The following is a 12,308-nucleotide window of genomic DNA, read 5'->3' as shown; positions in this document are numbered from 1 at the left end:
ACAAATTATTAGCTGAGTTGATCATGGTCCAAATTTGTGTAGTGTTTTTGCATAGAATACTAGCCAACATAGATTCACCATCTGTTTGGTACAGTTGGCTACGATATAAACGTAACCAGTTGTTATACTGACAAGAAAGCGCGCAAATACTTTCTTGTTTATTTACACAGTTGGAAAGTGTTGCCACTTTTTTGTTTTTACGTAAGGTAGATTTTTTTTAATTAAACCAGCGCGTCATATTCATGCCGAGGTTTGAATTGGACATTTGATGATGACTGTACTTTTTGTTGGTAACTGTGTAAAAAAACAAGTGTAGTCGCCAGAAGCAATATTAGCGTCATAGCAGGAACTCTCCACGTTTTGATGGAAGGCTGTCAAAGAATGGAGATTCCATGTTAAACGCGTTTTTGCATTATTAACAAACATCAATTGGGGGAAGTATTCACAACACTCACCGTTCATTTGGACTTCAGACCACCAAGTTAAGTTCAACATATTATGATCGCTATACGTTTGTGGTATTATACTGAAACTCAGATTAGCATTAAACATACTGCGATCAACAAAGGTATAATCAATGATAGAAGCAGAATTTCCTCTTTGCCAGGTCATCTGCAGAGTGATAGCCCCCGTGATAGACCCACTGCACATAAGAAGCCATCTCAAACAGGATAATTTGCATTTGGGTTTTTTGGCAGGTAGCAATTGCAGATTCAAATCACCCGTTACAATGATGTTCGTTATATCTGTAGATTCTAAAATGAGATTGAATAAACATTCTAAATCATCAAAGAAGTCCTCGTCCGATAATCCTTTCGGTTTGTGATAGATGTTCAAGATTGCCACAGTCACAACCGGACAAATGAGTTTGGTCAACAAAAGATAGAAGTTTGGCATTGCCCACCAAGACAAGAGCCAATTTTTGTGATTCTTAATCGCTACTAGAAGACCAGCCGAAGGTCGACCACGTGAAGCAGTTTTTGCAGCATGACAGACAATAGTATGGCCTTCCCAAGTAGGTTGTGCTGTTAGCCACGTTTCTTGTAAAATAATTATGTCATGTGATGCTAAAAAACCCGCACTGTTACCTAATAAGTGGGAGTGCCCGCAAGTGTTCCAGATAACCATGGAAATCTGAAGCTTTCTTTAGTCATTTGTTAGTTTTGAGTTAGGTTTATGTGTTGGTAGTTGTTTCAGGGTCAGGTTTTGGAGGTCCCTAGAAGTAGGGTCAGATACACTAAATGAACTCTGCGACAATAGAGGCATTCCTGGTTTGTTCACACTGTTTCAAGGGTTAAATTCCCTTCAGAATCAAAAACAAATGGATCTCTGGCCAGGACAAAGCCCAAAGCAAAGATATCCATCCGCGCCTGTCATAAGGTGTTTCTAACTAGATTTGATTGAAGCCATTCTCTAACAATGGAACTATCATTGTGTTGGACAAACTCCACCTGTTCTATGTCTGCAGATGTGTTGTCCTGAAGTGTACTAACCTCCACGCATATTGGAAGTAGACTAGCTCTATTCATGACATAGGGAGCAAATGGAGCTGGGCGACATTTGAGTATTAAACAATGGAATTGTACTCGTTTATTGTAATTAGCACTGGATTTAGCTGATCGCCCAGTAGAAACTCCCTTTCTTTACATTCAGATTCAATGTTAGAGTCAGGAACAAAGGATATAAGTCCCTGACTTCTCTGCTTCCCTTCAGCATGTGATGTAGGACCAGAACGTTCACCCCACGATTTCTGGACGGTTAGATTCTGACTAAGGTAATTATGAACAGCCCTTGTAATTTGGTGCTCAATATGAAGCATGTTATTATGTTCGCTCACCTTTTCTACATGGATCTTACCGTCAGAAGCATTTGTTAAATTATGACTTTCTCGAGAATTTTGACCTATCATTTGGTCCTTGAGGTTCAGACGTGCATCACCTCCAACCGTCAAGAAACCCTGTGGTTAGCTCGCTGTGGGTGCATCTGGGGGAGCCATCATCGACCTAGTGTTCAGGATCAGTTTGCCCACTTCTTGATTATAGAACGCCACCTGTGAGTGAGAGGAGTCCTGACCATGCTGTATTTCATCACTCACTCTCGATGTAACCGGCACAATCAGTGACTGGAGCTGGCAGTTTATTTCAGATTCAGGTATCAACATTGATAAAGGCAGCTGCCTTATTGTAAAGTCAGTACATGACTTTTTCAAATCAAGATATTTCTGTATAGAGTTTTCAATCTGCAAACGAACATCCGCTAGGATGGAAGCTTGTTTTTCACCCCGTTCAACAATTTTACTGTTTTCCTGAGTGTTAATTACATTTGATAGTAGAGCTTGCAGCTCAGGTGGGATAGATTGTATGTCAGAGATCGACGCTATTAGGTCATTTAGCGGAGGATAATCTTTAGCCTCATTCAATTTCTCCACCACTTTCTTCTCAGAGTTTGTTATTGGAGGAGCAGAATTTTTTAGTTTAGGTTCAGGTGCCCTTGTCTTGCCCCGTTTTCATTTGGGGAGCCAACCGTTTAATTAATTGTTTATATTAGCTCTCACTTTCAATGGAAGAGTTTTTTGGCTTTTGGTCTTTTTGAGCATATCAGATGTCACAACTCCGTTCCTTCCTACTTCTTTATCATGAAAGAGATTGTAAGAAGGCTTGATTGGCACAGGCTCGTCCATTGAAGTGGCATCAGTGTGTGTAACTTCGCCCAACAGTGGAGGAGCCTTCTCAAGAGGTCCCACACAGTTTTCCATATTGGTCAACAGAAGGTTGGGACTGATGGAAATTCTGGGCGCAAAATAAGATTTGAAACAAGGGGTATACACACATCATCAGCGATGTTAAGTGATTGATCGACCACAATTACATGGGAAATGTGGGTAAAGCTGCCTCTAACATTGGCAGTGTTTTTTCAATCTTGCCACACTCCTGTCGTTGTGGAGTGATATTATGTGTACCCCGCTTCACTCATTTTTCACATGTATTAGGAAGCACTTTTTCAAACTGTAGCAGTTCACTCATCCATATTGTTAGTTGGTCAATTTGCTTAGATTGATTCAAAAGTTTAACATCTAACGTTTCAAACTATTTTGTCAATGTAGATATACTTGTGCTCATCACATTTAGAGTAATTTCTAAGTAGTTTAAATTTTGGTGAAACCAATAAGTTATTATTATTGGGAATGTCACTACACCTCTGAGAAGATTGACTATCAGCCACCAAACCCGCTAGAGACATATGAACAGTATGTACAGAATCATCAAAGAGACTGGGAGATTGATAGACTATTTCTTGCTGAGGAAATAGATAACGATGAGGCAATCAAAGAAATGTTTTCCACATTAAAGTTTGACTCCTCGCATCGCTGATCATTGAAACTACAAGCGGGCGGAAGAGACGTTAGATCACATATAATTTTCACTGAGTCAGATGGTGGAGACACATCATGTTTTTCTGCACTCGTAGAAGGGACGGACCGACCCACAACCTCATTAGGCGCAGACATTTTATTTGCAGGAATCGTGTCCACACCAGCTGTTATGAAGGGGATAGGCAAGCCTTCACCCGCCAATAGTTGCATGTCCGTGATAGAAATGTGGCCCGATGGAGCGGCTACCTCACTTGAGACCATGTGAACTAGTTCATCATGAGGGGAGGACAGTCCCGTGGTACTCACTGAAGCAGGTTTGCAAAAATCATGAATGTCACCAGGAATTCATTTTTTCCCATAATTTGTTAACGCATTTTCAAAGTGTTTGCGTTTTGAAAGAGAAGCCAATGAATGGTGACGAGGAGTAGATTTAAGGACCAGTGAGGTACTTGAGGTTTTAAGAGCTTTTGGCATATCTTTTGTAAGTAAGTATCCTCGAAAAGCCCTGACAATTTTTTTACATTTTTTATATTAAGATGTGTTGTAAGCAAAAACGTACGACTGAGAGCGGCCACAGCCCTTGAAGGTTGAGAGGGCAGCTCAAAGGGACTAGCCCAGCAGTTGCTGCCGATTCATTCTGATTCTTGTTAATCAGGGACGTGAAACCACCAGCTTTGTGTGCCAGCCAAGAGGACTAATCAACGGAGGGTAGCTCAAAGGGACTAGCCCCACAGTTACTGCACATCCGCTTCAACCCCACTTATTTGAGACACCGTATGTTGTCTCAGCAGTGTGTTTTTTGCGGTCCAAGTTGACACAGTAAATGACCACAAGAGAAGCAGAGTCTGTTTCTTAAACTGGCTTCCCAATGCTTGTTCCAAAATGTCTGCACTGACTGTTCAAAGGGTCAAGCCCCACAGTCACAGTCATGCAGCATAGAAATAAAATTCTAGGTCCAGTCACAGCAGATAGCCCACAGCGCACACTCTGCGTCGCCACACTAATTCAAAACAGGCGCAGGGGCACAGTCCTCTCAAGAGGCTCACCGGTAACTTGTACACGGGGCAGCGGTAACTTGTACACGGGGCAGGGTGACCAAAAACTACATTTATGTGAGTCAGCAAAATGACCCTCAGACTACTTGATTGTTAGTGTCTCCGCAAAACTGAAACACAAGAGCAAATCTTGTGCACTAAAAGAGTATTTTGCTCACAGCGTCTTCAGGAACATCAGCATATCGCATGCAGTCCCCCACGAGCACTTCCGCCTCTGCAGCTCCTGTTGTCACTGCAGTCTACAGCTGGGGAATTACCTGCTGTGTCTGACAGACTGGAGGTGGTATCACGTTCGCTCCTCCAGCTACGGCACAGCAATGCCACAGCCGGTCTAGGTTCACCTCACGCACACCTCGCTTACCCCACGAGCCACCCGGAGCTGACAGCAGTACGAGCACGAAGTTGCGGCAGTTAGGCTTGCAGCTCCGAACTGACGGCGATGCCCAAAAACGGTTAGAGGAAAGGGCTCACGAATGTGGCTCACAAACGTGTCAAGCCGCACTGCACAGAACACGCAGAGCACAGACTCGTATTCCGACAGCCCCTTCCGACACTTTCTATCCTATTAATTCCTCAAACTATCTAAAGCCATTTAACACACAGAAGGTGTAGCCTCGGGCACTACTCAAATAGTTTATCTGGAAAAGTCATGAATTGCGATTTGTGGAAGTGGACCACATTTATTTTGTGTCTGGGAATAGTTTTTTATCTCCGTCCAACCCCAACACTGTCTTCCAGAGCTGGTCTATATGTCTTCCTTATGCTTGAGCTACCTGGTCTACCAAGCTCGTTGAATGTTGTTATATGTAGGTCTTGTCTTGTCACTGGCCAGGAGTGCTTGCTATTAGAATGTTGATGCATGAATGCAGCTCAGGAGAATGTTGGGTGGATCTGTGTGTGAATGTTCTGAGAGTGTCAGTTGGGGGCCTGAGCTGGGATGATAGGATGGCCGGTGGGTCTACTCCTCTGTTAGTACTGTTACTACCTATTCACACTATGCTCCAACATATGACTAAGGTGATACCTTGCCATCACATACTGACTTTATTAATTCAAGGAGCATACATGGCCGTTGGGCACAACACTGGAATACGCAGTCAATAGGAACGCTCTGTGTCTGTATGTGGCGGGTCCAGATGGAAGGTCGTAGTTGTAGTTGGAAGGCTTTTGTGTGAAAGGGAGATGTTGTGGTTGGATCTGGTATGAAAGGGAGATGTTATATGTTGTGGTTGGATCTGGTATGAAAGGGAGATATTATACTGTAGGTCTTGTCTTGTCACTGGCCAGGAGTGCTTGCTATTAGAATGTTGATGCATGAATGCAGCTCAGGAGAATGTTGGGTGGATCTGTGTGTGAATGTTCTGAGAGTTTCAGTTGGGGAACTGAGCTGGGATGATAGGATGGCCGGTGGGTCCACTCCTCTGTTAGTACTGTTATTACCTATCCATGTCCCTGCCCTGTCCATACGTGACTGTATATACTGCAGAGTAACAGGAATATGTACATACTGTACATACTGTACAATAAAGCCTTACCTGGACCAATCTAGACTCCACAGCAGGTCTCTGTGTGAGTGCTGGGTGCTGATGACTACAGAGAGGCTTCATAACAAACGTTTGTGACGTTTTTGCTGGTATTCCCCCTAGTGTAGCCAGCTGCTGGTTTGTTTTCTGGAGGTGATGCAATGCCTTTAACTGAAAGTCATCTCTCTGGGTGTTTGCTCTAATTTATTATTGTAATAAAATATTGCTCTTTGGATCATAGCCATTTTGATCATCTGGAGGTAATGCACATATTGGGTATAAATCCTGCTCGAAAGGACACTTGATGCTGTAACCATCTCATACAGCCATCTGTACATGTTCAACCTGTTTAACTTCATATATAATCTTGGTCTAATATTGACTGAAAGTCAGTACATGGAGTAGGCTCATCCTGCCCTGGCGTTTTAGAAGTATCCAGACCATGCAAATTCTTAAAAATCCTAGTAGACCTGCAGGGCGAATTTCTTAGTGTACATACTCGAACTAAGATGAATGCACTCTCCCCACTGTGACGGGTGACAAAATATGTACTAGTGCTTTCTGCAAAATGGTGCATGTCACCATAAGCACACTTCATATTTGGTAAAATGCTGCAACCTAAAGGCTAGCCATTCACAGTGGAACTTGTATTTGCCATTTACTGCAAACAACGTTTGTTTGTGGTAAATGTCAAATAAAGGTTTCAAACTTTCTCATACTCACCAGTAAGGTTGAGTACTATGCAAATGGCACTTGCCCTTCATAAAATCTCCTCACTAATACGAGTGGGCTGGTTCATTTTGTGAGCACAGTTGCCTCTCTCGATAATTTTGTCAAAAGCTTTTTACCTGGCTATTTTTGCTTTAAAATGTCAGAAAATTGTGCTTCAAGTTTAGTATCTGCTGAAGCAATTGCTTCCCTACTCCTCGTCTGTGGAGTGCAACGCTGAAACCTTTGGCCTAAAACATTATCTGAATGGAGTGCTGCTTGGCATCATGTTCCATTTCAATATCTCTTGTTTGGCATTAACCGCTTAAGGTGTTTTCAAGATACTAGACACCGCCATTCTGTTCATCTTTAAAGCCATAGGTATTGAAAATGTACTTTTCTGTATAGACCCCTAGATATGAAAAGCTTCTCTTTCAAGAAATATCGTTTGTGATCCTATTTATGTGTGACTTTTGGGTGGAAAAGGGGACCTCAGTGGCGGAAAGGAAGGCCATTGAGGTCTTACTAGTCTTTGTGGGAGTGAGCTTCACTGCTTGCACAAGTACACAACTTATTTGCAGATATTTGTATTGTATGAAATGGCAGGTCAACTTTTAGGAGTCTGTAAAGGCTAACTTCATTTTAGTCTTCATCATCTGATTCTTTAAAGCCCTAATCTTTGAAGTATTAGCCACCTGTTGCCTCTTGATGGCTGTGGCTGCTAAGTCACTTGATTGCAGGGCATGCAACTCAAAGTTTCTCTTGGCATAAGGTAAGATCTTGAACCTCCCACAAACATTTCATGAGGTATTGTCGGGGTCTCATGACGGTCTACTAGGAACCCAGGCAGAGATTGGGCCTCATTACGAGTCCGGCGGCAACCAGCCATTTTTTCCAGATCGGTTACCGCCGGACTCGTATTACCATTCCGCCTCTGTGACTCCCGGAATTACCAGGGCATTACGACCCTGGTGTCCCGGGAATTCCGGAGGCGGAATTCGGTAAATCCCCATTGGAATGGGGAAGTGGAAACACCGGCACCATCTTTTGATGGCGCTGGTGTTTCCACGTCTGCCTGTAGGCGGGCGATGTAAAACCCACCAGGTCAGACCTGGCGGGATCGCCACCTCCTGCCTGCAGGACTCGAGATCGGGCAGTCCGGAATTAACAGTGGCGGCGGTTTACCGCCACTGTTATTTCCGGACCGCCCGACCCATAATGAGGCCCATTGTCAAGGTTCCTATGAAATCTGCATATTTTTTGCACCTTCAAACCGCAGGCAGGTTCTGGATCAATCCATGTAAATGCGGTTCGCAAAACACAAACAGGGCAGGCGGCATTTACAATTTAATGTGGCGTCAGTGTTATTCTAACACAGAAACCTAAGTCCTATACATTTTCTTGTTACATTTACAACCTTTAGCAAAATGAATCAAAATTGCATGGAAGGGACTGACTGCACCGGAGCGTATTCATAAGCAGTCCCATCAATGCTCCTTAGCGAGGGATCCAAAATGAGGGCCCTACATGTTTGTCAATCCAAGCAGCGGTTGCTCTCCCACTCTCTGGTGAGAAGTTACATTTGTCTTCTTCATAATCTAACACACAAAAATATAAACCACTGCCTCCTAGAAATTCAAATACATTTGACACATTTTCATATAACTTGCACTTGCTCTTTGCACCCTGACTTTAAAAAATAAAATCAATCTGAATGCCGAAGTTGCCACTTGTCAAGACAACTGAGTTTAGGTGCAGAGTGGATTCAAAAGATCCTGCTCCACTCACCACTGATATATTATCCTCAGTCCATGTTCTATCTCACTCTATACATTAACCAGTTCATTGTTCAACCATTCACTATCAGTCGTGAGACGCCCGGAAGCAAGAATGCACTGACTACTACATCCTGCACTTTATGGCTTCTGATCAATACACCATCTTCCACACCAAAAACAAAAGTGGGCAAAAGGAAGCTGCTTATCTTGGTTCTTGATCAATCACTTTATCTCCCAGTGGCTCAATTTTCAATATGTGTCAATTAGTTCGCAAAAAACATACAGTGTGCTGTCTAAGTTACATCATGCACCCGTCCCCCCCTCTCACTGCACATCACATCCTGGGTTATGTGATATAGATACAAAATGTGTCAACATTTTTTTTCAGTCACATGTGGAGTTACAAGGGCGGTCCTAGAGAAGGAGGCAGGCTTCAGTCCTGCCGCGAGCTATACCCACTGGCTGCATGAGCCAGGGTGGGGGGAGACGGGCACTGACACCGCTAGGGACAGTTGGGACTCCTCAACAACTGATTGCAGTGGCCCGGTTCGCTCCTTTGAAATAATATGGGAGCGATTGAACTGGCAGTCGGACACCAGGGCGGGCCGTTCTCGCAAGAACGGAAACCGAAGTGAGGAGCAGTCACCAGTTTTAAAATGAACTATGTAAACACGGGAATGGCAGACCGACCCGGAAAAGTATTTGTAGGTCAGGCATACTTGTGGCCTCAGCAGGGCTAGGACCACCTGGTAGGATGACTTCAATAAAGTGACCCATGTGTATTGTGATGTATTCCAATGTTTAGGGGGCTGCAGTAGGGGTTAGCCCCGCTATGCATTCAGCAACAAACTTAATGGCTCATGACTTAATGGATTTCAGCAAGGGGAAGCACAAAGTTCTTAGTGGAGCAGGTAAATAGAAAGAAACCCTGCTGAGATAGTTGATATGCACGTGGACAAAATAAATAAGCATCCATCTGTTGTCGCCTTCATGGACCCTCTGTGCAAAGAGAGAGAAAGTAAAAAATAAGCAGTAAAAAAAAGGAAAAGAAATGCCAGTGGCAGTGCAACCCTGTTCCCAGGCCAGAGGCAGGGAGTTTCTGGAATTCTCTTTGAGTGACTTTGTTCAACTCCTGCCCGACGGAGCACAGAAGCGGCTGATACAATCATATAAACATCTCCCTCCTGGGGGAGAGGAAACATGGCATGGCCACGACAGCTGCCTGGTCCCCTCCTGCATAAGTGAGCCCAAAGACTGGGGATGTGCTGGAAGCTCTTTGGCCCTGCGGCCCACCCTGGCATGACAGGAGCTGCTATTTGGTAAAGTACAGTGCTCCTCTGTCTGGGGGAGAGGGGTAGCCCATGCCGCTACGGTAATGTTACAATGCTCCTGCCTGGGGGAGAAGAGCGGATGGTGCCGCTCCATTAAGGAAACATTTCCGCCTGGGGAGACCATCCAGGGCAGCCATATTGCCGCCTGGCACACCATCATGTGTGATGAATCCTACGGAGTTCTCCTCACAGAATCCCAGCCTAAAGTCTCCTTCCAGGGGAAGGCAGCTGCTAGCTGATCTTAACCGTGTGGTTGGTATTAGCCGGGTGGATCACCAGAGAGGAGAAGGCCACCAAAGGAATAGGATGACTATGTTAGGAGAGATGAGGTATTCATCCCCTTCTGAGGGTGAGATTTCCATTATACTGGAAAACCTAATGGCTTGTTATCAGAGTAAGGCTTCCCTTCCCAAAATTGTCCAAATTAACAGTGATGAAAACCCTTATGACCAAAATGAGAATAATACATGTAAGGATCAGGAAACTAATACCACCACTCTAAAGTTATAATTCCACTTTAGGTTTGAATTATAAAACTGAGAGTCAGCCATTAGTTCCTTTGAAAGCTTCTCCTGAAGGTACATTTTATAAATCATTAAATCAAAGTGAATTGAATAATGTAAAAAGGAACAAGAACATTAGGGACTTCAAGTCCCATAATACTCTAGGTACTGGGACGAGGAAGAGGGACTTAGAGGTGTAGAACTATAGTGTGCAGTCTAGTTGTTCTAATGACCCACACCCGAGCGGGATGTTTAAACATTTAAAACCTCCTCAGTTGAGGGCTATTAGGGGGAACCAGTGGGAGCAGCAAAGCCAGGCGGAACGGGACGGAGCCGTTCTGTTGTGGAAGCGGGACGCAATGTCGTGGAAGTAGCAGAGGTCAAATGCGGAGGACGCAGAGCAGGAAGCAGTACAAAGACTGGCTGTCCCGAGGGAGAGAGGAGCTCCCCCGGTCCTGCATATGACTCTGGTGTGTGGCGTTCACCAGAGTGCTATCAGAGGAAAGAAAACTCCAACTACATGAGGCGTGAGCGAACGGAACCTCACCAGAGCTGTCAGACGCCTGTGCGAACCCGATAAAGGAAAAAAGGAGCAGCGGGTCCGCTGGAGGTGCACGGAAGGATCAGTGAGTTGGCCTTTATAAGGTAACCCTGTGGCGTGCAGGAATAGACCGCTGACTCTAGATAATGTTTTTGAATACTGAACTGTTGAATGGAAGCCAAGTAGGCGCAACTCTTATTTGAGAGAAACAGAATTGGGGAACATTGTATCCACTCTTTTCAAAGTGGGCGCATCTCTTATAGTGAGAGGGACAGAGATGAGGAACATTGTATCTGTCACGCGCCTGGGCCACTGGCGCTTGTGGAATCGGTGGAGGGCTCGTCTCCATTGATTGTTCCATTACAGCTTTCTCCGCTTCCTTGCGAGCGGTCTAGTCTTTTTCAACATGGCCACCGGAGGGAGGTTCTTATTCCCATTCCTCCCGGCGGTCGGTGCATTGCAACTCAGGTATTTTTGTTCCTCTTTGGGTTTCTATACGCTATGTTTTCTACTTTCGGCTTTCTGCCGTTCCCGCTTGCCTGCCCTTCTCCTTTTCTGCTCTCCTCCTCTCGCTGTTCGCGGCTGGCTCTCTCTCCCTTTTCGCCGCTTGCGGCTGCTTTCTCTTTCCCTCTTATGGTTCATGCCAGGCTCTCTCACCCTGCCCCTGGCTTCACTCTCTCTCGGTTTCTTTTGGCTCCTTCTCCCTCTTGCCCGCTGCGCTTTGACGCTTGCTCTCATGTCCAGTTAATTCTCCTTCGCTTAACTGCCTTCGCTGGACTGCCTCCATTTCTTTGCTGGCTCACGTTACTTTTTCCTGTTGTGCTTACTGGCTGCTGCTGCATCGAGAGAGTCCTCCTCTCATCTCCCTCCGAGGTACTCTGTGCTCTCTCCTCATTGTTTGGCCTTACATCCCTGGAATTCTCACCCCTGGTAGTCAGTCCTGGGAACCAAGCTGCCTCAGGAATCTTTGGTGGCTATTGCCTCTTCTTGGATCATCTTGGAACACTTCCAGCTGCTCAAACCTTCAGCAGTCAAGGTTTTTCTATGCCTGAGGAGGCTTTTTCCCCTGTTTTGGATATCCCAGAAGCGAGGTCACAGGACTGCTAGATCTATATCGGGTCACTGTGGCTTCCTTTCGAGGTAGACCATACCTCCTTAAAAAAGGACTCAGGATCGATGAGGAAAGAAGTTGCCAACACCAAGTTCCAGCAGTTCAGGTGAGGAGAAAGGAACTTTTGTCAAAGTCAAAAGGAGATAATATTTGACCAGAGTGTAAAAGAATATTGTAACCACCTTTGCCAAAGCCAAAAGGGAAGGATATTTAAACAAAATGGATGAAGATCATAACCAATATTGCCAAAGGAAAGGAAAGGCAATTGAGGAAAACCAATAATGCCAAAGCCAAAGAAAGGCAATTAAGGGAAAACAAAGATAGCAGAATAAAAACCCTCCTTGTGACAGTTATCAAGGGGAGAGGAATATAATCTGCACTGCCT

This window comes from Ambystoma mexicanum, chromosome 9, assembly GCF_040938575.1.
Source record: "Ambystoma mexicanum isolate Mex_15411 chromosome 9, UKY_AmexF1_1, whole genome shotgun sequence".
Taxonomy (NCBI): Eukaryota; Metazoa; Chordata; class Amphibia; order Caudata; family Ambystomatidae; genus Ambystoma; species Ambystoma mexicanum.
Note: the sequence above shows the minus strand (reverse complement) of the source record.